The sequence below is a fragment of the Meriones unguiculatus genome, unplaced genomic scaffold (assembly GCF_030254825.1).
Source record: "Meriones unguiculatus strain TT.TT164.6M unplaced genomic scaffold, Bangor_MerUng_6.1 ChrUnknown_unordered_Scaffold_91, whole genome shotgun sequence".
Lineage (NCBI taxonomy): Eukaryota > Metazoa > Chordata > Mammalia > Rodentia > Muridae > Meriones > Meriones unguiculatus.
Genome location: NW_026843743.1, coordinates 53,649 through 80,472, shown reverse-complemented (window position 1 = coordinate 80,472; position 26,824 = coordinate 53,649).

Below are 26,824 nucleotides of genomic sequence, written 5' to 3'. Positions count from 1 at the left end.
TCTCTGTTCTTACCATGGAAACACATTTATTTGCTCTTCTCTACTATGCTAGATATATCAATTTTCTGTTTTCTTCTCAACTTAGTTCAGAAACACTGTTTCTTCTTTTTCTGTACTTAGTTCACAGAGCTGTGCTTTCTGTTTCTGTTCTTACCTTTGGGACACATTTATGTGTTCTTCTGTACTATGGTAGATATATCACTTTTCTGCTTTCTTCTCAACATAGGTCATGAACACGTTTTGTTGTTTTCATGTACTTAGTTTTCAACGGTGTGCTTTCCTTTTCGTTCTTACCTTGCTAACCCGTTCATGTGCTCTTGTCTACTACGTGAGATATATCACTTTTCTCTTTTTTTCTAAACTTAGTTCAGAAACATTGTTACTTACTTAGGGTGTGCTAGGGTTATGTTTAGGGTTGTGTTAGGATTAGGTTTTCGGTTAGGGTTAGTCTTAAGGTTATGCCTAGTATTAAGGTTGTGCTAGTGTTAGTGTTAGGCATAGGGTTAGGTTTTAATATTAGGGTTGTGGTAGGTTTAGGGATAGTGTTATACTTAGGGTTTTGCTAGGGTTAGAGTTATGGTCAAGGTTGTGATAAGGGTAGGCATAGGATTAGGTTGTAATATTAGCTTGTGCTGGGGTTAGTGACAATGTTATTGTTATGGTTTTGCTAGGTTTAGAGTTATGGTCAGGGTTGTGATTGGGTTAGGATTATTGATGTGCTACTGTTAGGATTAGGGTTTGGGTTCTTTTAGGGTTAGGGTTATTCTTAGGATTATGCAGGGATGAGGGTGAGGGATTGGTTTAGGGTTAGGTTTAGGGTTTTGGTAGTTTTAGGGTTAGGGTTTTGCTTGGGTTAGGATTAAGGTTAGGGTTAGGCTTAGGGTTGTGCTAGAATTAGAGTTAGGATGAGGGTTGTGCTAGGGTTAAACTAAGGGTTAGTGTTAGGGTTATGGTTGTGCTGGGTTTAATATTAGGGCTAGGGTCAGTGTCAACGTTAGGGTTGTACCAGCGTTAGGATTAGGATTTTGCTAGGGGCAGGGTTAGGGTTGTGCTAAGGTTAGTTTTAAGATTATGGTTAGGGTTAGTTTTGTGCTAGGGTTAGGGTTAGTTTTAGGGTTATGCTAGGGTTAGGTTTAGTTTTAGGGTTGTGCAAGTGTTAGCGATAGATTTAGGTGTTAGGGTTTGGTTAACGGTTAAGGTTAGGGTTGTGCTCGAGTTAGGATTAGGGTTAGGATTAATGTGCTAGTTTAGGGTTATGCTATGGTTAGGGTTAGGGTTTATTCTTAAAGTTGTGCTAAGGTTAGAGTTAGTGTTCTTTTATAGTTGGGGTTAGGATCATACTAGGTTTAGGGTTAGGGTTGTGCTAGGGTCAGGGTTAGGATTAGGTTTAGTGTTAGGTTAATGCTGGGGCTAAATTTAGGTTTGTTCTCTGTTCAGGGATAGCATTATGGTTAGGGTCGTGCTACATTTCGGGTTAGTATTAGAGTTAGGATTGTGCTATGGTTAGGTTTAAGGTAAAGTTTAGGATTAGGGTTAAGGTTATTGTTAGTGTTAAGGTTAGGGTTGGGCTAGGGTTAGTGTTAGGTTTAGGGTTAGGGTTGTGCTAGATTCAGTATTAGGGTTTGGATTGTGCTACTGTTAGTGTTATGGATAGGGTTGTGTTAGAGTTAGAGTTAAGCTTAGTGTTAGGATTATGTTTGTGCTAGGGTTAGAGTTAGGGTTCATCTTTGGGTTGTGGTAAGGTTGGGTTTAGGTTGGGTTTGGGATAGGATTAGTGTTAATGTTGTGATAGCTTTAGGGTTATGGTTGGTATGTTTAAGGGTTGCGTTTGTTCTAGGATTAGGGTTTGGGTTAGTGTTGTGCTAGGTTTAGGGTTAGGTTTGTGCTATGTTCAAGGTTAGGGTTTGGGTTAGCTTTGTGCTAAGGTAAGGTTTAGGGTTAGGGTTAGGGTTAGGGTTAGGGTTAGGGTTAGGGTTAGGGGTTAGGGGTTAGGGCCAGGTTGAGGGTCAGGTTCAGGTTTAGGGGTTAGTCAGTGTCAGGGTTAGTTTACAGTTACGTTTAAGGTCAGGGTCAGTGGTAGGTTTAAGGTTAGGTTTAGGATCAGGGTCAGTGTCAGGGTTAATGCTTAGGGTCATGTTCAGTGTTCGGGTCAGGCTCAGGGTCAGGGTCAGGTTCAGGGGTAGGGGTAGAGGTAAGGGTAGGTTATGTATAGGGTTACGGGTAAGGTTAGGGTTATGGTTAATGTTAGGGTTAGTGTTCTGCTACGGTTCACGGTTTTGCTGGTTTTAGGGCTATGGTTATGGTTATGGTTAGGGTTGTGCTATGGTTAGGGTTAAGGTCAGCGTTAGGGTTATGTTAAGGTTAGAGTTAAGGTTGTTCTAGGTTAAGGTTATGGTTGGGTTAGTGTTGTGATAGGCTTAGTGTTACCTTTAGGGTTAGATTTAGGTATAAGGTAAAGGGTTAGGTTTAGGGTTAGGGTTGTGCTAGGGTAAGGGTTAGGGTTATGGTTGTGCTGGGTTTAGGATATATGATAAAGAATAAATATAGAATAAATAAAACTAACTAAATACATAGTCGTTCCATCATAGCTGTTGTTCCTGCACAATCTGTGAGTCCACATTTCATTTATTTCTATTTTTCTTTCTTTTTTTTCTGGTTTGGTTATTCGTTTGCATGTAGTGGCTGTCCTGCCACTGCTCTCGAGACCAGTTTGGCCTTGAAATAAGGAAAAGCCTGCTTCTGCTTTTTTTTTGTTTTCTTTTTTGTTTTTGTTTTTTTTCCTGACCCTAATCCCAAGACCTGGGTCTGTGCAATGGTGCTGAACCAGTTTGCTGTGAGCCTTCTTGTCTCTCCCTCTAGCTTGTTGTTGAGTTGTTCTTCCTTGTTTGTTGTTGTTTTTGTTTTTTGTTTTTTAATATTATTGTTTATTTTTTTAATATTATTCACAGGTTATTTACTTTATATCCCAGCCGTAGCCCCCTCCCTCATTCCTTGGTTGATTTTGACTGTATTATTCATGTTGTGTGTGTGTTTGTTTTGCCCTCATCTGCCTGGCTTCTTGCCAGTATCCTTACAGCCCCAGTGTGTAAGTTTCCCTTTTAGAGTTAGAATTTATTCAGAGAGATATGTAATGTGCAGGCCTGTACTGCCACCACCAGCACAGACTCTAATTCATTGTGTTTTGTGTGTGTGTGTTTGCTTGCTTTATTTATTTATCCATTCACCCATTTATTTATTTGTTGCTTTGGTTTGTTTCTGTTTTTGTTTTGTTTGTTTGTTTCCAGCCTTGGTAGCCTTGGTTTTGTAGACCAGGCTGGCCTGGAACTCAGAGAGATCCACTTGCCTCTCTCTGACTCCTCGAGACTTGGGATGACAGTCATGCTTCACCATGCCCGGCCTATGTTTTAATTTTATTTCTTGTGTTTTGTTGACACAAGTTTTATGAGACGATGTCTCTCTGTATTGACTGTCTTTCATACCGAGTAGATGCCTCGGCACAGTTTTTCTCACCCCTTGGAAACTTCTCTAGTTCTTTCTGAGTTTGTTTATTTATTGGTTTTTATTTCATGTGTGTCTGTATGAGGGTGTCAGACGATCTGGAACTGAAGGTCCTGAGCTGCCATGTGTGTGTTTTGAGTTGAGTGTGGGATCTTGAGGAGACCAGACCATGTGCTCTTAACCACTGAGCCAATACTCCAGCTGCCAAATTGATTTATTTATCTATTTATCCATTTATTATTTGTTCGGCTATATATTATCTAGTTATTTATTTATTTATTTGAGACAAACTCTCCATATCATCTCTCTGTCTCTCTCTCTCTATCCTCTCTCTCTCTGTATGTCTCTGAGAGACAGAGAGCTAGCTATATTTTAAAATTAAATAAGTGAATGAGAAATCAAAAACAAACAAGCTTTGGTTTTGTGTCTGTTTCTTTGTTTTGTTTTGTTTTGTTTTAGTTTATTTTTTCTCTCTCCAGATAGGGGTGGCTGCCCTGCCACTCACTCTGGAGACCAGTCTGGCCTTGAAACAAAGAGAAGGCCTGCTTCTGCTTTTGTTGTTGTTGTTGCTGTTGCTGTTTTGTTTTCATGCTTTTTGTTTGCTTGTTTGTTTTATTCTATGCAGTCAAGCAAGGGTTGAGGGGGAGAAGAAAAAGAAAGACACACATCACACACAGAGATTCTATCTCTCTCTCTTAAACACATACCACAGAGGTGAGAGAGAGAGATTTTTGTAAATTTCACTAAATATATGATAAAGAATAAATATAGAGTAAAGAATATAAACCAGAAGAAGAAAAACAAAATGCCTTCCTGGAATTAAGAAATACAAGGAAGCCAAGCTGGGTGTGGTGGTGCATTCCTTTAGGCCCAGCACCCTGAAGACGGCAGAGGCAGGCAGATCCCTGAGTTTTAATCCTGCTTTGCAGGTGATATTCTTTCTCGGGAAACCTTGTTTCAACTAACAACAACAACAACAAAAAGAAAACAAACAAACAAACAAATAAACATAAAACAAAACAAAAAAACCCAAAAAACCATCAACAAAAAACCTAGATACTAACCTGTACTTAGATCACCACACTGTCTTTTCTTACTTTGGAGACACCTTTATGTGCTCTTCTCAACTATGGTAGATATATCATTATTCTGTTTTCTTCTCATCTTAGTTCAGAAACACTGTTTCAGTTTTTCCTGTACTTCTCAATGCTGTGTTTTTTGTTTCGGTTTTTATCATGTAAATATGTATATATGCTTTTCTCTACTACCCTAGATATATCACTCTTCTGTTTTCTTCTCAACTTAGTTCAATAACATTGTTACCTGTTTTCATGTACTTAGTTCACAATGCTGTGCTTTGCCTTTCTTTTGTTAACTTGGAGATACTTTTATGTGTTGTTCTGGACTATGTGAGATATATCACTTTTTCTTTTCTTCTCAACATAGGTCAGAAAAACTTTTTAATGTTTTCATGATCTTAATTTACAACGCTGTGCTGTCCTGTCTGTTCTTACCTTGGAGACATGTTCATGTGCTCTTCTGTACTATGCTAGATATAGCACTTTTCTATTTTCTTTCGTGTACTTAGTTCACAATGCTTTGCTTTTCCTGTCTGTTCTTACCTGGGAAACCCGTTCATGTGCTCTTCTCTACTAAGCAGGTTATATCACTTTTCTATTTTCTTCTCCACTTAGTTCAGTAACATTGTTACATGTTTTCTTGTACTTAGTTCACAACGCTGTGCTTTGCCTTTTTGTTCTTAACTTTTTTTTGATACGTTTATGTGTTCTTCTGTACTATGCCAGATATATCACTTTTCTGTTTTCTTCTCAACTTAGTTCAGAAACACTGTTACACATTTTCCTGTACTTAGTTCACAATGCTGTGCTTTAACTTTTTTTCTTACTTTGGAGATACGTTTATGTGTTGTTCTGTATTATGCCAGATATATCACTTTTCTGTTCTCTTCTCAACATATGTCAGAGACACTTTTTATTTTTAACATGTACTTAGTTTACAACGCTGTGCTTTGCCTGTCTGTTTTTACCTGGGAAATACGTTTATGTGTTCTTCTGTAGTATGCCAGATATATTACTTTTCTGTTTCGTTTTCAACACAGTTCAGAAACATTTTTTATTATTTTCATGTACTTAGTTCACAACGCTGTGCTCTCCTTTCTCTTCTTACCTTGGAAACACGTGTATGTGATCTTCTCTACTATGCTTGATATCTCACTTTTCTGATTTCTTCTCTACTTAGTTCAGAAACTCTGATACATATTCTCCTGTTCTTAGTTCACAACGCTGCGCTTTAACTATCTTTTCTTACTTTGGAAACATGTTTTTGTGCTCTTCTCTACTACGAGAGATACATCTCTGTTCTGTTTTCTTCTCCACTTAGTTCAGTAACATTTTTACATGTTTACAGGTACTTAGTTCACAATGCTGTGCTTTGCCTGTCTGTTCTTAAGTTTTAGATGCTTTTATGTGTTCTTCTGTACTAAACCAGATACATCACTTGTCTGTTTTCTTCTCAACTTAGTTCAGAGACACTGTTACATAGTTTCCTGTGCTAGGTTAACAACACTGTGGTTTAACTTTCTTTTCTTACTTTGGAGACACATTTATGTGCTCTTCTCAACTGTGCTAGATATATCACTTTTCTGTTTTCTTCTCATCTTAGTTCAGAAACATTGTTTCGTGTTTTCCTGTACTTACTTCTCAACTCTGTGTTTTATGTCTCTGTTCTTACCATGGAAACACATTTATTTGCTCTTCTCTACTATGCTAGATATATCAATTTTCTGTTTTCTTCTCAACTTAGTTCAGAAACACTGTTTCTTCTTTTTCTGTACTTAGTTCACAGAGCTGTGCTTTCTGTTTCTGTTCTTACCTTTGGGACACATTTATGTGTTCTTCTGTACTATGGTAGATATATCACTTTTCTGCTTTCTTCTCAACATGGGTCATGAACACGTTTTGTTGTTTTCATGTACTTAGTTTTCAACGGTGTGCTTTCCTTTTCGTTCTTACCTTGCTAACCCTTTCATGTGCTCTTCTCTACTACGTGAGATATATCACTTTTCTCTTTTTTTCTAAACTTAGTTCAGAAACATTGTTACTTACTTAGGGTGTGCTAGGGTTATGTTTAGGGTTGTGTTAGGATTAGGTTTTCAGTTAGGGTTAGTCTTAAGGTTGTGCCTAGTATTAAGGTTGTGCTAGTGTTAGTGTTAGGCATAGGGTTAGGTTTTAATATTAGGGTTGTGGTAGGTTTAGGGATAGTGTTATACTTAGGGTTTTGCTAGGGTTAGAGTTATGGTCAAGGTTGTGATAAGGGTAGGCATAGGATTAGGTTGTAATATTAGCTTGTGCTGGGGTTAGTGACAATGTTATTGTTATGGTTTTGCTGGGTTTAGACTTATGGTCAGGATTGTGATTGGGTTGGATTATTGATGTGCTACTGTTAGGATTAGGGTTTGGGTTCTTTTAGGGTTAGGGTTATTCTTAGGATTATGCAGGGATGAGGGTGAGGGATTGGTTTAGGGTTAGGTTTGGGGTTTTGGTAGTTTTAGGGTTAGGGTTTTGCTTGGGTTAGGATTAAGGTTAGGGTTAGGCTTAGGGTTGTGCTAGAATTAGAGTTAGGATGAGGGTTGTGCTAGGGTTAAACTTAGGGTTAGTGTTAGGTTTATGGTTGTGCTGGGTTTAATATTAGGGCTAGGGTCAGTGTCAACATTAGGGTTGTACTAGCGTTAGGATTAGGATTTTGCTAGGGGCAGGGTTAGGGTTGTGCTAAGGTTAGATTTAAGATTATGGTTAGGGTTAGTTTTGTGCTAGGGTTAGGGTTAGTTGTAGGGTTATGCTAGGGTTAGGTTTAGTTTTAGGGTTGTGCAAGTGTTAGCGATAGATTTAGGTGTTAGGGTTTGGTTAACGGTTAGGGTTAGGGTTGTGCTCGAGTTAGGATTAGGGTTAGGATTAATGTGCTAGTTTAGGGTTATGCTATGGTTAGGGTTAGGGTTAGGGTTTATTCTTAAAGTTGTGCTAAGGTTAGGGTTAGTGTTCTTTTATAGTTGGGGTTAGGATCATACTAGGTTTAGGGTTAGGGTTGTGCTAGGGTCAGGGTTAGGATTAGGTTTAGTGTTAGGTTAATGCTGGGGCTAAATTTAGGTTTGTTCTCTGTTCAGGGATAGCATTATGGTTAGGGTCGTGCTACATTTCGGGTTAGTATTAGAGTTAGGATTGTGCTATGGTTAGGTTTAAGGTAAAGTTTAGGATTAGGGTTAAGGTTATTGTTAGTGTTAAGGTTAGGGTTGGGCTAGGGTTAGTGTTAGGTTTAGGGTTAGGGTTGTGCTAGATTCAGTATTAGGGTTTGGATTGTGCTACTCTTAGTGTTATGGATAGGGTTGTGTTAGAGTTAGAGTTAAGCTTAGTGTTAGGATTATGTTTGTGCTAGGGTTAGAGTTAGGGTTCATCTTTGGGTTGTGGTAAGGTTGGGTTTAGGTTGGGTTAGGGATAGGATTAGTGTTAATGTTGTGATAGCTTTAGGGTTATGGTTGGTATGTTTAAGGGTTGCGTTTGTTCTAGGATTAGGGTTTGGGTTAGTATTGTGCTAGGTTTAGGGTAAGGTTTGTGCTATGTTCAAGGTTAGGGTTTGGGTTAGCTTTGTGCTAAGGTAAGGTTTAGGGTTAGGGTTAGGATTAGGGTTAGGGTTAGGGGTTAGGGGTTAGGGCCAGGGTGAGGGTCAGGGTCAGGTTTAGGGGTTAGTCAGTGTCAGGGTTAGTTTACAGTTACGGTTAAAGTCAGGGTCAGTGGTAGGTTTAAGGTTAGGGTTAGGATCAGGGTCAGTGTCAGGGTTAATGCTTAGGGTCATGTTCAGTGTTCGGGTCAGGCTCAGGGTCAGGGTCAGGTTCAGGGGTAGGGGTAGAGGTAAGGGTATGTTATGTATAGGGTTACGGGTAGGGTTAGGGTTAGGGTTAATGTTAGGGTTAGTGTTCTGCTACGGTCCACAGTTTTGCTGGTTTTAGGGCTATGGTTATGGTTAGGGTTAGGGTTGTGCTATGGTTAAGGTTAAGGTTAGCGTTAGGGTTATGTTAAGGTTAGAGTTAAGGTTGTTCTAGGTTAAGGTTATGGTTGGGTTAGTGTTGTGATAGGCTTAGTGTTACCTTTAGGGTTAGATTTAGGTATAAGGTAAAGGGTTAGGTTTAGGGTTAGGGTTGTGCTAGGGTAAGGGTTAGGTTTATGGTTGTGCTGGGTTTAGGATATACGATAAAGAATAAATATAGAATAAATAAAACTAACTAAATACATAGTCTTTCCATCATAGGTGTTGTTCCTGCACAATCTGTGAGTCCACATTTCATTTATTTCTATTTTTCTTTTTTTTTTTTTCTGGTTTGGTTATTCGTTTGCATGTAGTGGCTGTCCTGCCACTGCTCTCGAGACCAGTTTGGCCTTGAAATAAGGAAAAGCCTGCTTCTGCTTTTTTTTTTGTTTTCTTTTTTGTTTTTGTTTTTTTTCCTGACCCTAATCCCAAGACCTGGGTCTGTGCAATGGTGCTGAACCAGTTTGCTGTGAGCCTTCTTGTCTCTCCCTCTAGCTTGTTGTTGAATTGTTCTTCCTTGTTTGTTGTTGTTTTTGTTTTTTGATATTATTGTTTATTTTTTTAATATTATTCACAGGTTATTTACTTTATATCCCAGCCGTAGCCCCCTCCCTCATTCCTTGGTTGATTTTGACTGTATTATTCATGTTGTGTGTGTGTTTGTTTTGCCCTCATCTGCCTGGCTTCTTGCCAGTATCCTTACAGCCCCAGTGTGTAAGTTTCCCTTTTAGAGTTAGAATTTATTCAGAGAGATAGGTAATGTGCAGGCCTGTACTGCCACCACCAGCACAGACTCTAATTCATTGTGTTTTGTGTGTGTGTGTTTGCTTGCTTTATTTATTTATCCATCCACCCATTTATTTATTTGTTGCTTTGGTTTGTTTCTGTTTTTGTTTTGTTTGTTTGTTTCCAGCCTTGGTAGCCTTGGTTTTGTAGACCAGGCTGGCCTGGAACTCAGAGAGATCCACTTGCCTCTCTCTGACTCCTCGAGACCTGGGATGACAGTCATGCTTCACCATGCCCGGCCTATGTTTTAATTTTATTTCTTGTGTTTTGTTGACACAAGTTTTATGAGCCGATGTCTCTCTGTATTGACTGTCTTTCATACCGAGTAGATGCCTCGGCACAGCTTTTCTCACCCCTTGGAAACTTCTCTAGTTCTTTCTGAGTTTGTTTACTTATTGGTTTTTATTTCATGTGTGTCTGTATGAGGGTGTCAGAAGATCTGGAACTGAAGGTCCTGAGCTGCCATGTGTGTGTTTTGAGTTGAGTGTGGGATCTTGAGGAGACCAGACCATGTGCTCTTAACCACTGAGCCAATACTCTTGCCGCCAAATTGATTTATTTATCTATCTATTTATCCATTTATTATTTGTTCGGCTATTTATTATCTAGTTATTTATTCATTTATTTGAGACAAACTCTCCATATCATCTCTCTGTCTCTCTCTCTCTCTCTCTCTATCCTCTCTCTCTCTGTATGTCTCTGAGAGACAGAGAGCTAGCTATATTTTAAAATTAAATAAGTGAATGAGAAATCAAAAACAAACAAGCTTTGGTTTTGTGTCTGTTTCTTTGTTTTGTATTGTTTTGTTTTGTTCTGTTTTAGTTTATTTTTTCTCTCTCCAGATAGGGGTGGCTGCCCTGCCACTCACTCTGGAGACCAGTCTGGCCTTGAAACAAAGAGAAGGCCTGCTTCTGCTTTTGTTGTTGTTGTTGCTGTTGCTGTTTTGTTTTCATGCTTTTTGTTTGCTTGTTTGTTTTATTCTATGCAGTCAAGCAAGGGTTGAGGGGGAGAAGAAAAAGAAAGACACACATCACACACAGAGATTCGATCTCTCTCTCTCAAACACATACCACAGAGGTGAGAGAGAGAGATTTTTGTAAATTTCACTAAATATATGATAAAGAATAAATATAGAGTAAAGAATATAAACCAGAAGAAGAAAAACAAAATGCCTTCCTGGAATTAAGAAATACAAGGAAGCCAAGCTGGGTGTGGTGGTGCATTCCTTTAGGCCAAGCACCCTGAAAACAGCAGAGGCAGGCAGATCCCTGAGTTTTAATCCTGCTTTGCAGGTGATATTCTTTCTCGGGAAACCTTGTTTCAACTAACAACAACAACAAAAAAACCAAAACAAACAAACAAACAAACAAACATAAAACAAAACAAAACAAAACAAAACAAAAAAACAAAAAACCATCAACAAAAAACCTAGATACTAACCTGTACTTAGTTCACAACACTGTCTTTTCTTACTTTGGAGACACCTTTATGTGCTCTTCTCAACTATGGTAGATATATCATTATTCTGTTTTCTTCTCATCTTAGTTCAGAAACACTGTTTCAGTTTTTCCTGTACTTCTCAATGCTGTGTTTTTTGTTTCGGTTTTTATCATGTAAATATGTATATATGCTTTTCTCTACTACCCTAGGTATATCACTCTTCTGTTTTCTTCTCAACTTAGTTCAATAACATTGTTACCTGTTTTCATGTACTTAGTTCACAATGCTGTGCTTTGCCTTTCTTTTGTTAACTTGGAGATACTTTTATGTGTTGTTCTGGACTATGTCAGATATATCACTTTTTCTTTTCTTCTCAACATAGGTCAGAAAAACTTTTTAATGTTTTCATGATCTTAATTTACAACGCTGTGCTGTCCTGTCTGTTCTTACCTTGGAGACATGTTCATGTGCTCTTCTGTACTATGCTAGATATAGCACTTTTCTATTTTCTTTCGTGTACTTAGTTCACAATGCTTTGCTTTGCCTGTCTGTTCTTACCTGGGAAACCCGTTCATGTGCTCTTCTCTACTAAGCAGGTTATATCACTTTTCTATTTTCTTCTCCACTTAGTTCAGTAACATTGTTACATGTTTTCTTGTACTTAGTTCACAACGCTGTGCTTTGCCTTTTTGTTCTTAACTTTTTTTTGATACGTTTATGTGTTCTTCTGTACTATGCCAGATATATCACTTTTCTGTTTTCTTCTCAACTTAGTTCAGAAACACTGTTACACATTTTCCTGTACTTAGTTCACAATGCTGTGCTTTAACTTTTTTTCTTACTTTGGAGATACGTTTATGTGTTGTTCTGTATTATGCCAGATATATCACTTTTCTGTTCTCTTCTCAACATATGTCAGAGACACTTTTTATTTTTAACATGTACTTAGTTTACAACGCTGTGCTTTGCCTGTCTGTTTTTACCTGGGAAATACGTTTATGTGTTCTTCTGTAGTATGCCAGATATATTACTTTTCTGTTTCGTTTTCAACACAGTTCAGAAACATTTTTTATTATTTTCATGTACTTAGTTCACAACGCTGTGCTCTCCTTTCTCTTCTTACCTTGGAAACACGTGTATGTGATCTTCTCTACTATGCTTGATATCTCACTTTTCTGATTTCTTCTCTACTTAGTTCAGAAACTCTGATACATATTCTCCTGTTCTTAGTTCACAACGCTGCGCTTTAACTATCTTTTCTTACTTTGGAAACATGTTTTTGTGCTCTTCTCTACTACGAGAGATACATCTCTGTTCTGTTTTCTTCTCCACTTAGTTCAGTAACATTTTTACATGTTTACAGGTACTTAGTTCACAATGCTGTGCTTTGCCTGTCTGTTCTTAAGTTTTAGATGCTTTTATGTGTTCTTCTGTACTAAACCAGATACATCACTTGTCTGTTTTCTTCTCAACTTAGTTCAGAAACACTGTTACATAGTTTCCTGTGCTAGGTTAACAACACTGTGGTTTAACTTTCTTTTCTTACTTTGGAGACACATTTATGTGCTCTTCTCAACTGTGCTAGATATATCACTTTTCTGTTTTCTTCTCATCTTAGTTCAGAAACATTGTTTCGTGATTTCCTGTACTTACTTCTCAACTCTGTGTTTTATGTCTCTGTTCTTACCATGGAAACACATTTATTTGCTCTTCTCTACTATGCTAGATATATCAATTTTCTGTTTTCTTCTCAACTTAGTTCAGAAACACTGTTTCTTCTTTTTCTGTACTTAGTTCACAGAGCTGTGCTTTCTGTTTCTGTTCTTACCTTTGGGACACATAAATGTGCTCTTCTGTACTATGGTAGATATATCACTTTTCTGCTTTCGTCTCAACATGGGTCATAAACACGTTCTGTTGTTTTCATGTACTTAGTTTACAACGGTGTGCTTTCCTTTTCGTTCTTACCTTGCTAACCCGTTCATGTGCTCTTCTCTACTACGTGAGATATATCACTTTTCTCTTTTTTTCTAAACTTAGCTCAGAAACATTGTTACTTACTTAGGGTGTGCTAGGGTTATGTTTAAGGTTGTGTTAGGATTAGGTTTTCAGTTAGGGTTAGTCTTAAGGTTATGCCTAGTATTAAGGTTGTGCTAGTGTTAGTGTTAGGCATAGGGTTAGGTTTTAATATTAGGGTTGTGGTAGGTTTAGGGATAGTGTTATACTTAGGGTTTTGCTAGGGTTAGAGTTATGGTCAAGGTTGTGATAAGGGTAGGCATAGGATTAGGTTGTAATATTAGCTTGTGCTGGGGTTAGTGACAATGTTATTGTTATGGTTTTGCTAGGTTTAGAGTTATGGTCAGGGTTGTGATTGGGTTAGGATTATTGATGTGCTACTGTTAGGATTAGGGTTTGGGTTCTTTTAGGGTTAGGGTTATTCTTAGGATTATGCAGGGATGAGGGTGAGGGATTGGTTTAGGGTTAGGTTTGGGGTTTTGGTAGTTTTAGGGTTAGGGTTTTGCTTGGGTTAGGATTAAGGTTAGGGTTAGGCTTAGGGTTGTGCTAGAATTAGAGTTAGGATGAGGGTTGTGCTAGGGTTAAACTTAGGGTTAGTGTTAGGGTTATGGTTGTGCTGGGTTTAATATTAGGGCTAGGGTCAGTGTCAACGTTAGGGTTGTACTAGCGTTAGGATTAGGATATTGCTAGGGGCAGGGTTAGGGTTGTGCTAAGGTTAGATTTAAGATTATGGTTAGGGTTAGTTTTGTGCTAGGGTTAGGGTTAGTTTTAGGGTTATGCTAGGGTTAGGTTTAGTTTTAGGGTTGTGCAAGTGTTAGCGATAGATTTAGGTGTTAGGGTTTGGTTAACGGTTAGGGTTAGGGTTGTGCTCGAGTTAGGATTAGGGTTAGGATTAATGTGCTAGTTTAGGGTTATGCTATGGTTAGGGTTAGGGTTTATTCTTAAAGTTGTGCTAAGGTTAGGGTTAGTGTTCTTTTATAGTTGGGGTTAGGATCATACTAGGTTTAGGGTTAGGGTTGTGCTAGGGTCAGGGTTAGGATTAGGTTTAGTGTTAGGTTAATCCTGGGGCTAAATTTAGGTTTGTTCTCTGTTCAGGGATAGCATTATGGTTAGGGTCGTGCTACATTTCGGGTTAGTATTAGAGTTAGGATTGTGCTATGGTTAGGTTTAAGGTAAAGTTTAGGATTAGGGTTAAGGTTATTGTTAGTGTTAAGGTTAGGGTTGGGCTAGGGTTAGTGTTAGGTTTAGGGTTAGGGTTGTGCTAGATTCAGTATTAGGGTTTGGATTGTGCTACTGTTAGTGTTATGCATAGGGTTGTGTTAGAGTTAGTGTTAAGCTTAGTGTTAGGATTATGTTTGTGCTAGGGTTAGAGTTAGGGTTCATCTTTGGGTTGTGGTAAGGTTGGGTTTAGGTTGGGTTACGGATAGGATTAGTGTTAATGTTGTGATAGCTTTAGGGTTATGGTTGGTATGTTTAAGGGTTGCGTTTGTTCTAGGATTAGGGTTTGGGTTAGTGTTGTGCTAGGTTTAGGGTTAGGTTTGTGCTATGTTCAAGGTTAGGGTTTGGGTTAGCTTTGTGCTAAGGTAAGGTTTAGGGTTAGGGTTAGGGTTAGGGTTAGGGGTTAGGGCCAGGGTGAGGGTCAGGGTCAGGTTTAGGGGTTAGTCAGTGTCAGGGTTAGTTTACAGTTACGTTTAAGGTCAGGGTCAGTGGTAGGTTTAAGTTTAGGGTTAGGATCAGGGTCAGTGTCAGGGTTAATGCTTAGGGTCTTGTTCAGTGTTCGGGTCAGGCTCAGGGTCAGGGTCAGGTTCAGGGGTAGGGGTTGAGGTAAGGGTAGGTTATGTATAGGGTTACGGGTAAGGTTAGGGTTATGGTTAATGTTAGGGTTAGTGTTCTGCTACGGTTCACGGTTTTGCTGGTTTTAGGGCTATGGTTATGGTTAGGGTTAGGGTTGTGCTATGGTTAGGGTTAAGGTCAGCGTTAGGGTTATGTTAAGGTTAGAGTTAAGGTTGTTCTAGGTTAAGGTTATGGTTGGGTTAGTGTTGTGATAGGCTTAGTGTTACCTTTAGGGTTAGATTTAGGTATAAGGTAAAGGGTTAGGTTTAGGGTTAGGGTTGTGCTAGGGTAAGGGTTAGGGTTATGGTTGTGCTGGGTTTAGGATATACGATAAAGAATAAATATAGAATAAATAAAACTAACTAAATACATAGTCTTTCCATCATAGGTGTTGTTCCTGCACAATCTGTGAGTCCACATTTCATTTATTTCTATTTTTCTTTTTTTTTTTCTAGTTCGGTTATTCGTTTGCATGTAGTGGCTGTCCTGCCACTGCTCTCGAGACCAGTTTGGCCTTGAAATAAGGAAAAGCCTGCTTCTGCTTTTTTTTTTGTTTTCTTTTTTGTTTTTGTTTTTTTTCCTGAACCTAATCCCAAGACTTGGGTCTGTGCTATGGTGCTGAACCAGTTTGCTGTGAGCCTTCTTGTCTCTCCCTCTAGCTTGTTGTTGAATTGTTCTTCCTTGTTTGTTGTTGTTTTTGTTTTTTGTTTTTTAATATTATTGTTTATTTTTTTAATATTATTCACAGGTTATTTACTTTATATCCCAGCCGTAGCCCCCTCCCTCATTCCTTGGTTGATTTTGACTGTATTATTCATGTTGTGTGTGTGTTTGTTTTGCCCTCATCTGCCTGGCTTCTTGCCAGTATCCTTACAGCCCCAGTGTGTAAGTTTCCCTTTTAGAGTTAGAATTTATTCAGAGAGATATGTAATGTGCAGGCCTGTACTGCCACCACCAGCACAGACTCTAATTCATTGTGTTTTGTGTGTGTGTGTTTGCTTGCTTTATTTATTTATCCATTCACCCATTTATTTATTTGTTGCTTTGGTTTGTTTCTGTTTTTGTTTTGTTTGTTTGTTTCCAGCCTTGGTAGCCTTGGTTTTGTAGACCAGGCTGGCCTGGAACTCAGAGAGATCCACTTGCCTCTCTCTGACGCCTCGAGACCTGGGATGACAGTCATGCTTCACCATGCCCAGCCTATGTTTTAATTTTATTTCTTGTGTTTTGTTGACACAAGTTTTATGAGCCGATGTCTCTCTGTATTGACTGTCTTTCATACCGAGTAGATGCCTCGGCACAGTTTTTCTCACCCCTTGGAAACTTCTCTAGTTCTTTCTGAGTTTGTTTACTTATTGGTTTTTATTTCATGTGTGTCTGTATGAGGGTGTCAGAAGATCTGGAACTGAAGGTCCTGAGCTGCCATGTGTGTGTTTTGAGTTGAGTGTGGGATCTTGAGGAGACCAGACCATGTGCTCTTAACCACTGAGCCAATACTCCAGCTGCCAAATTGATTTATTTATCTATCTATTTATCCATTTATTATTTGTTCGGCTATTTATTATCTAGTTATTTATTTATTTATTTGAGACAAACTCTCCATATCATCTCTCTCACTCTCTCTCTCTCTGTCTGTCTCTCTCTCTCTCTCTATCCTCTCTCTCTCTGTATGTCTCTGAGAGACAGAGAGCTAGCTATATTTTAAAATTAAATAAGTGAATGAGAAATCAAAAACAAACAAGCTTTGGTTTTGTGTCTGTTTCTTTGTTTTGTTTTGTTTTGTTTTAGTTTATTTTTTCTCTCTCCAGATAGGGGTGGCTGCCCTGCCACTCACTCTGGAGACCAGTCTGGCCTTGAAACAAAGAGAAGGCCTGCTTCTGCTTTTGTTGTTGTTGTTGCTGTTGCTGTTTTGTTTTCATGCTTTTTGTTTGCTTGTTTGTTTTATCCTATGCAGTCAAGCAAGGGTTGAAGGAAGAGAAGAAAAAGAAAGACACACATCACACACAGAGATTCTATCTCTCTCTCTCAAACACATACCACAGAGGTGAGAGAGAGAGATTTTTGTAAATTTCACTAAATATATGATAAAGAATAAATATAGAGTAAAGAATATAAACCAGAAGAAGAAAAACAAAATGCCTTCCTGGAATTAAGAAATACAAGGAAGCCAAGCTGGGTGTGGTGGTGCATTCCTTTAGGCCAAGCACCCTGAAAACAGCAGAGGCAGGCAGATCCCTGAGTTTTAATCCTGCTTTGCAGGTGATATTCTTTCTCGGGAAACCTTGTTTCAACTAACAACAACAACAAAAAAACCAAAACAAACAAACAAACAAACAAACATAAAACAAAACAAAACAAAACAAAAAAACAAAAAACCATCAACAAAAAACCTAGATACTAACCTGTACTTAGTTCACAACACTGTCTTTTCTTACTTTGGAGACACCTTTATGTGCTCTTCTCAACTATGGTAGATATATCATTATTCTGTTTTCTTCTCATCTTAGTTCAGAAACACTGATTCAGTTTTTCCTGTACTTCTCAATGCTGTGTTTTTTGTTTCGGTTTTTATCATGTAAATATGTATATATGCTTTTCTCCTCTACCCTACATACTTCACTCTTCTGTTTTCTTCTCAACTTAGTTCAATAACATTGTTACCTGTTTTCATGTACTTAGTTCACAATGCTGTGCTTTGCCTTTCTTTTGTTAACTTGGAGATACTTTTATGTGTTGTTCTGGACTATGTCAGATATATCACTTTTTCTTTTCTTCTCAACATAGGTCAGAAAAACTTTTTAATGTTTTCATGATCTTAATTTACAACGCTGTGCTGTCCTGTCTGTTCTTACCTTGGAGACATGTTCATGTGCTCTTCTGTACTATGCTAGATATAGCACTTTTCTATTTTCTTTCGTGTACTTAGTTCACAATGCTTTGCTTTGCCTGTCTGTTCTTACCTGGGAAACCCGTTCATGTGCTCTTCTCTACTAAGCAGGTTATATCACTTTTCTATTTTCTTCTCCACTTAGTTCAGTAACATCGTTACATGTTTTCTTGTACTTAGTTCACAACGCTGTGCTTTGCCTTTTTGTTCTTAACTTTTTTTTGATACGTTTATGTGTTCTTCTGTACTATGCCAGATATATCACTTTTCTGTTTTCTTCTCAACTTAGTTCAGAAACACTGTTACACATTTTCCTGTACTTAGTTCACAATGCTGTGCTTTAACTTTTTTTCTTACTTTGGAGATACGTTTATGTGTTGTTCTGTATTATGCCAGATATATCACTTTTCTGTTCTCTTCTCAACATATGTCAGAGACACTTTTTATTTTTAACATGTACTTAGTTTACAACGCTGTGCTTTGCCTGTCTGTTTTTACCTGGGAAATACGTTTATGTGTTCTTCTGTAGTATGCCAGATATATTACTTTTCTGTTTCGTTTTCAACACAGTTCAGAAACATTTTTTATTATTTTCATGTACTTAGTTCACAACGCTGTGCTCTCCTTTCTCTTCTTACCTTGGAAACACGTGTATGTGATCTTCTCTACTCTGCTTGATATCTCACTTTTCTGATTTCTTCTCTACTTAGTTCAGAAACTCTGATACATATTCTCCTGTTCTTAGTTCACAACGCTGCGCTTTAACTATCTTTTCTTACTTTGGAAACATGTTTTTGTGCTCTTCTCTACTACGAGAGATACATCTCTGTTCTGTTTTCTTCTCCACTTAGTTCAGTAACATTTTTACATGTTTACAGGTACTTAGTTCACAATGCTGTGCTTTGCCTGTCTGTTCTTAAGTTTTAGATGCTTTTATGTGTTCTTCTGTACTAAACCAGATACATCACTTGTCTGTTTTCTTCTCAACTTAGTTCAGAAACACTGTTACATAGTTTCCTGTGCTAGGTTAACAACACTGTGGTTTAACTTTCTTTTCTTACTTTGGAGACACATTTATGTGCTCTTCTCAACTGTGCTAGATATATCACTTTTCTGTTTTCTTCTCATCTTAGTTCAGAAACATTGTTTCGTGATTTCCTGTACTTACTTCTCAACTCTGTGTTTTATGTCTCTGTTCTTACCATGGAAACACATTTATTTGCTCTTCTCTACTATGCTAGATATATCAATTTTCTGTTTTCTTCTCAACTTAGTTCAGAAACACTGTTTCTTCTTTTTCTGTACTTAGTTCACAGAGCTGTGCTTTCTGTTTCTGTTCTTACCTTTGGGACACATTTATGTGTTCTTCTGTACTATGGTAGATATATCACTTTTCTGCTTTCTTCTCAACATAGGTCATGAACACGTTTTGTTGTTTTCATGTACTTAGTTTTCAACGGTGTGCTTTCCTTTTCGTTCTTACCTTGCTAACCCGTTCATGTGCTCTTCTCTACTACGTGAGATATATCACTTTTCTCTTTTTTTCTAAACTTAGTTCAGAAACATTGTTACTTACTTAGGGTGTGCTAGGGTTATGTTTAGGGTTGTGTTAGGATTAGGTTTTCAGTTAGGGTTAGTCTTAAGGTTATGCCTAGTATTAAGGTTGTGCTAGTGTTAGTGTTAGGCATAGGGTTAGGTTTTAATATTAGGGTTGTGGTAGGTTTAGGGATAGTGTTATACTTAGGGTTTTGCTAGGGTTAGAGTTATGGTCAAGGTTGTGATAAGGGTAGGCATAGGATTAGGTTGTAATATTAGCTTGTGCTGGGGTTAGTGACAATGTTATTGTTATGGTTTTGCTAGGTTTAGAGTTATGGTCAGGGTTGTGATTGGGTTAGGATTATTGATGTGCTACTGTTAGGATTAGGGTTTGGGTTCTTTTAGGGCTAGGGTTATTCTTAGGATTATGCAGGGATGAGGGTGAGGGATTGGTTTAGGGTTAGGTTTGGGGTTTTGGTAGTTTTAGGGTTAGGGTTTTGCTTGGGTTAGGATTAAGGTTAGGGTTAGGCTTAGGGTTGTGCTAGAATTAGAGTTAGGATGAGGGTTGTGCTAGGGTTAAACTTAGGGTTAGTGTTAGGGTTATGGTTGTGCTGGGTTTAATATTAGGGCTAGGGTCAGTGTCAACGTTAGGGTTCTACTAGCGTTAGGATTAGGATTTTGCTAGGGGCAGGGTAGGGTTGTGCTAAGGTTAGATTTAAGATTATGGTTAGGGTTAGTTTTGTGCTAGGGTTAGGGTTAGTTTTAGGGTTATGCTAGGGTTAGGTTTAGTTTTAGGGTTGTGCAAGTGTTAGCGATAGATTTAGGTGTTAGGGTTTGGTTAACGGTTAGGGTTAGGGTTGTGCTCGAGTTAGGATTAGGGTTAGGATTAATGTGCTAGTTTAGGGTTATGCTATGGTTAGGGTTAGGGTTTATTCTTAAAGTTGTGCCAAGGTTAGGGTTAGTGTTCTTTTATAGTTGGGGTTAGGATCATACTAGGTTTAGGGTTAGGGTTGTGCTAGGGTCAGGGTTAGGATTAGGTTTAGTGTTAGGTTAATCCTGGGGCTAAATTTAGGTTTGTTCTCTGTTCAGGGATAGCATTATGGTTAGGGTCGTGCTACATTTCGGGTTAGTATTAGAGTTAGGATTGTGCTATGGTTAGGTTTAAGGTAAAGTTTAGGATTAGGGTTAAGGTTATTGTTAGTGTTAAGGTTAGGGTTGGGCTAGGGTTAGTGTTAGGTTTAGGGTTAGGGTTGTGCTAGATTCAGTATTAGGGTTTGGATTGTGCTACTGTTAGTGTTATGCATAGGGTTGTGTTAGAGTTAGTGTTAAGCTTAGTGTTAGGATTATGTTTGTGCTAGGGTTAGAGTTAGGGTTCATCTTTGGGTTGTGGTAAGGTTGGGTTTAGGTTGGGTTACGGATAGGATTAGTGTTAATGTTGTGATAGCTTTAGGGTTATGGTTGGTATGTTTAAGGGTTGCGTTTGTTCTAGGATTAGGGTTTGGGTTAGTGTTGTGCTAGGTTTAGGGTTAGGTTTGTGCTATGTTCAAGGTTAGGGTTTGGGTTAGCTTTGTGCTAAGGTAAGGTTTAGGGTTAGGGTTAGGGTTAGGGTTAGGGTTAGGGTTAGGGGTTAGGGCCAGGGTGAGGGTCAGGGTCAGGTTTAAGGGTTAGTCAGTGTCAGGGTTAGTTTACAGTTACGTTTAAGGTCAGGGTCAGTGGTAGGTTTAAGGTTAGGGTTAGGATCAGGGTCAGTGTCAGGGTTAATGCTTAGGGTCATGTTCAGTGTTCGGGTCAGGCTCAGGGTCAGGGTCAGGGGTAGGGGTAGAGGTAAGGGTAGGTTATGTATAGGGTTACGGGTAGGGTTAGGGTTAGGGTTAATGTTAGGGTTAGTGTTCTGCTACGGTCCACGGTTTTGCTGGTTTTAGGGCTATGGTTATGGTTAGGTTTAGGGTTGTGCTATGGTTAGGGTTAAGGTTAGCGTTAGGGTTATGTTAAGGTTAGAGTTAAGGTTGTTCTAGGTTAAGGTTATGGTTGGGTTAGTGTTGTGATAGGCTTAGTGTTACCTTTAGGGTTAGATTTAGGTATAAGGTAAAGGGTTAGGTTTAGGGTTAGGGTTGTGCTAGGGTAAGGGTTAGGGTTATGGTTGTGCTGGGTTTAGGATATACGATAAAGAATAAATATAGAATAAATAAAACTAACTAAATACATAGTCTTTCCATCATAGGTGTTGTTCCTGCACAATCTGTGAGTCCACATTTCATTTATTTCTATTTTTCTTTTTTTTTTTTCTGATTTGGTTATTCGTTTGCATGTAGTGGCTGTCCTGCCACTGCTCTCGAGACCAGTTTGGCCTTGAAATAAGGAAAAGCCTGCTTCTGCTTTTTTTTTGTTTTCTTTTTTGTTTTTGTTTTTTTTCCTGACCCTAATCCCAAGACCTGGGTCTGTGCAATGGTGCTGAACCAGTTTGCTGTGAGCCTTCTTGTCTCTCCCTCTAGCTTGTTGTTGAATTGTTCTTCCTTGTTTGTTGTTGTTTTTGTTTTTTGTTTTTTAATATTATTGTTTATTTTTTTAATATTATTCACAGGTTATTTACTTTATATCCCAGCCGTAGCCCCCTCCCTCATTCCTTGGTTGATTTTGACTGTATTATTCATGTTGTGTGTGTGTTTGTTTTGCCCTCATCTGCCTGGCTTCTTGCCAGTATCCTTACAGCCCCAGTGTGTAAGTTTCCCTTTTAGAGTTAGAATTTATTCAGAGAGATAGGTAATGTGCAGGCCTGTACTGCCACCACCAGCACAGACTCTAATTCATTGTGTTTTGTGTGTGTGTGTTTGCTTGCTTTATTTATTTATCCATCCACCCATTTATTTATTTGTTGCTTTGGTTTGTTTCTGTTTTTGTTTTGTTTGTTTGTTTCCAGCCTTGGTAGCCTTGGTTTTGTAGACCAGGCTGGCCTGGAACTCAGAGAGATCCACTTGCCTCTCTCTGACTCCTCGAGACCTGGGATGACAGTCATGCTTCACCATGCCCGGCCTATGTTTTAATTTTATTTCTTGTGTTTTGTTGACACAAGTTTTATGAGCCGATGTCTCTCTGTATTGACTGTCTTTCGTACCGAGTAGATGCCTCGGCACAGTTTTTCTCACCCCTTGGAAACTTCTCTAGTTCTTTCTGAGTTTGTTTACTTATTGGTTTTTATTTCATGTGTGTCTGTATGAGGGTGTCAGAAGATCTTTAACTGAAGGTCCTGAGCTGCCATGTGTGTGTTTTGAGTTGAGTGTGGGATCTTGAGGAGACCAGACCATGTGCTCTTAACCACTGAGCCAATACTCCAGCTGCCAAATTGATTTATTTATCTATCTATTTATCCATTTATTATTTGTTCGGCTATTTATTATCTAGTTATTTATTTATTTATTTGAGACAAACTCTCCATATCATCTCTCTCACTCTCTCTCTCTCTGTCTCTCTCTCTCTCTCTCTCTATCCTCTCTCTCTCTGTATGTCTCTGAGAGACAGAGAGCTAGCTATATTTTAAAATTAAATAAGTGAATGAGAAATCAAAAACAAACAAGCTTTGGTTTTGTGTCTGTTTCTTTGTTTTGTTTTGTTTTGTTTTAGTTTATTTTTTCTCTCTCCAGATAGGGGTGGCTGCCCTGCCACTCACTCTGGAGACCAGTCTGGCCTTGAAACAAAGAGAAGGCCTGCTTCTGCTTTTGTTGTTGTTGTTGCTGTTGCTGTTTTGTTTTCATGCTTTTTGTTTGCTTGTTTGTTTTATCCTATGCAGTCAAGCAAGGGTTGAAGGAAGAGAAGAAAAAGAAAGACACACATCACACACAGAGATTCTATCTCTCTCTCTCAAACACATACCACAGAGGTGAGAGAGAGAGATTTTTGTAAATTTCACTAAATATATGATAAAGAATAAATATAGAGTAAAGAATATAAACCAGAAGAAGAAAAACAAAATGCCTTCCTGGAATTAAGAAATACAAGGAAGCCAAGCTGGGTGTGGTGGTGCATTCCTTTAGGCCAAGCACCCTGAAAACAGCAGAGGCAGGCAGATCCCTGAGTTTTAATCCTGCTTTGCAGGTGATATTCTTTCTCGGGAAACCTTGTTTCAACTAACAACAACAACAAAAAAACCAAAACAAACAAACAAACAAACAAACATAAAACAAAACAAAACAAAACAAAAAAACAAAAAACCATCAACAAAAAACCTAGATACTAACCTGTACTTAGTTCACAACACTGTCTTTTCTTACTTTGGAGACACCTTTATGTGCTCTTCTCAACTATGGTAGATATATCATTATTCTGTTTTCTTCTCATCTTAGTTCAGAAACACTGTTTCAGTTTTTCCTGTACTTCTCAATGCTGTGTTTTTTGTTTCGGTTTTTATCATGTAAATATGTATATATGCTTTTCTCTACTACCCTAGATATATCACTCTTCTGTTTTCTTCTCAACTTAGTTCAATAACATTGTTACCTGTTTTCATGTACTTAGTTCACAATGCTGTGCTTTGCCTTTCTTTTGTTAACTTGGAGATACTTTTATGTGTTGTTCTGGACTATGTCAGATATATCACTTTTTCTTTTCTTCTCAACATAGGTCAGAAAAACTTTTTAATGTTTTCATGATCTTAATTTACAACGCTGTGCTGTCCTGTCTGTTCTTACCTTGGAGACATGTTCATGTGCTCTTCTGTACTATGCTAGATATAGCACTTTTCTATTTTCTTTCATGTACTTAGTTCACAATGCTTTGCTTTGCCTGTCTGTTCTTACCTGGGAAACCCGTTCATGTGCTCTTCTCTACTAAGCAGGTTATATCACTTTTCTATTTTCTTCTCCACTTAGTTCAGTAACATCGTTACATGTTTTCTTGTACTTAGTTCACAACGCTGTGCTTTGCCTTTTTGTTCTTAACTTTTTTTTGATACGTTTATGTGTTCTTCTGTACTATGCCAGATATATCACTTTTCTGTTTTCTTCTCAACTTAGTTCAGAAACACTGTTACACATTTTCCTGTACTTAGTTCACAATGCTGTGCTTTAACTTTTTTTCTTACTTTGGAGATACGTTTATGTGTTGTTCTGTATTATGCCAGATATATCACTTTTCTGTTCTCTTCTCAACATATGTCAGAGACACTTTTTATTTTTAACATGTACTTAGTTTACAACGCTGTGCTTTGCCTGTCTGTTTTTACCTGGGAAATACGTTTATGTGTTCTTCTGTAGTATGCCAGATATATTACTTTTCTGTTTCGTTTTCAACACAGTTCAGAAACATTTTTTATTATTTTCATGTACTTAGTTCACAACGCTGTGCTCTCCTTTCTCTTCTTACCTTGGAAACACGTGTATGTGATCTTCTCTACTCTGCTTGATATCTCACTTTTCTGATTTCTTCTCTACTTAGTTCAGAAACTCTGATACATATTCTCCTGTTCTTAGTTCACAACGCTGCGCTTTAACTATCTTTTCTTACTTTGGAAACATGTTTTTGTGCTCTTCTCTACTACGAGAGATACATCTCTGTTCTGTTTTCTTCTCCACTTAGTTCAGTAACATTTTTACATGTTTACAGGTACTTAGTTCACAATGCTGTGCTTTGCCTGTCTGTTCTTAAGTTTTAGATGCTTTTATGTGTTCTTCTGTACTAAACCAGATACATCACTTGTCTGTTTTCTTCTCAACTTAGTTCAGAAACACTGTTACATAGTTTCCTGTGCTAGGTTAACAACACTGTGGTTTAACTTTCTTTTCTTACTTTGGAGACACATTTATGTGCTCTTCTCAACTGTGCTAGATATATCACTTTTCTGTTTTCTTCTCATCTTAGTTCAGAAACATTGTTTCGTGATTTCCTGTACTTACTTCTCAACTCTGTGTTTTATGTCTCTGTTCTTACCATGGAAACACATTTATTTGCTCTTCTCTACTATGCTAGATATATCAATTTTCTGTTTTCTTCTCAACTTAGTTCAGAAACACTGTTTCTTCTTTTTCTGTACTTAGTTCACAGAGCTGTGCTTTCTGTTTCTGTTCTTACCTTTGGGACACATTTATGTGTTCTTCTGTACTATGGTAGATATATCACTTTTCTGCTTTCTTCTCAACATAGGTCATGAACACGTTTTGTTGTTTTCATGTACTTAGTTTACAACGGTGTGCTTTCCTTTTCGTTCTTACCTTGCTAACCCGTTCATGTGCTCTTCTCTACTACGTGAGATATATCACTTTTCTCTTTTTTTCTAAACTTAGTTCAGAAACATTGTTACTTACTTAGGGTGTGCTAGGGTTATGTTTAGGGTTGTGTTAGGATTAGGTTTTCGGTTAGGGTTAGTCTTAAGGTTATGCCTAGTATTAAGGTTGTGCTAGTGTTAGTGTTAGGCATAGGGTTAGGTTTTAATATTAGGGTTGTGGTAGGTTTAGGGATAGTGTTATACTTAGGGTTTTGCTAGGGTTAGAGTTATGGTCAAGGTTGTGATAAGGGTAGGCATAGGATTAGGTTGTAATATTAGCTTGTGCTGGGGTTAGTGACAATGTTATTGTTATGGTTTTGCTAGGTTTAGAGTTATGGTCAGGGTTGTGATTGGGTTAGGATTATTGATGTGCTACTGTTAGGATTAGGGTTTGGGTTCTTTTAGGGTTAGGGTTATTCTTAGGATTATGCAGGGATGAGGGTGAGGGATTGGTTTAGGGTTAGGTTTGGGGTTTTGGTAGTTTTAGGGTTAGGGTTTTGCTTGGGTTAGGATTAAGGTTAGGGTTAGGCTTAGGGTTGTGCTAGAATTAGAGTTAGGATGAGGGTTGTGCTAGGGTTAAACTTAGGGTTAGTGTTAGGGTTATGGTTGTGCTGGGTTTAATATTAGGGCTAGGGTCAGTGTCAACGTTAGGGTTGTACTAGCGTTAGGATTAGGATTTTGCTAGGGGCAGGGTTAGGGTTGTGCTAAGGTTAGATTTAAGATTATGGTTAGGGTTAGTTTTGTGCTAGGGTTAGGGTTAGTTTTAGGGTTATGCTAGGGTTAGGTTTAGTTTTACGGTTGTGCAAGTGTTAGCGATAGATTTAGGTGTTAGGGTTTGGTTAACGGTTAGGGTTAGGGTTGTGCTCGAGTTAGGATTAGGGTTAGGATTAATGTGCTAGTTTAGGGTTATGCTATGGTTAGGGTTAGGGTTTATTCTTAAAGTTGTGCCAAGGTTAGGGTTAGTGTTCTTTTATAGTTGGGGTTAGGATCATACTAGGTTTAGGGTTAGGGTTGTGCTAGGGTCAGGGTTAGGATTAGGTTTAGTGTTAGGTTAATGCTGGGGCTAAATTTAGGTTTGTTCTCTGTTCAGGGATAGCATTATGGTTAGGGTCGTGCTACATTTCGGGTTAGTATTAGAGTTAGGATTGTGCTATGGTTAGGTTTAAGGTAAAGTTTAGGATTAGGGTTAAGGTTATTGTTAGTGTTAAGGTTAGGGTTGGGCTAGGGTTAGTGTTAGGTTTAGGGTTAGGGTTGTGCTAGATTCAGTATTAGGGTTTGGATTGTGCTACTGTTAGTGTTATGCATAGGGTTGTGTTAGAGTTAGTGTTAAGCTTAGTGTTAGGATTATGTTTGTGCTAGGGTTAGAGTTAGGGTTCATCTTTGGGTTGTGGTAAGGTTGGGTTTAGGTTGGGTTAGGGATAGGATTAGTGTTAATGTTGTGATAGCTTTAGGGTTATGGTTGGTATGTTTAAGGGTTGCGT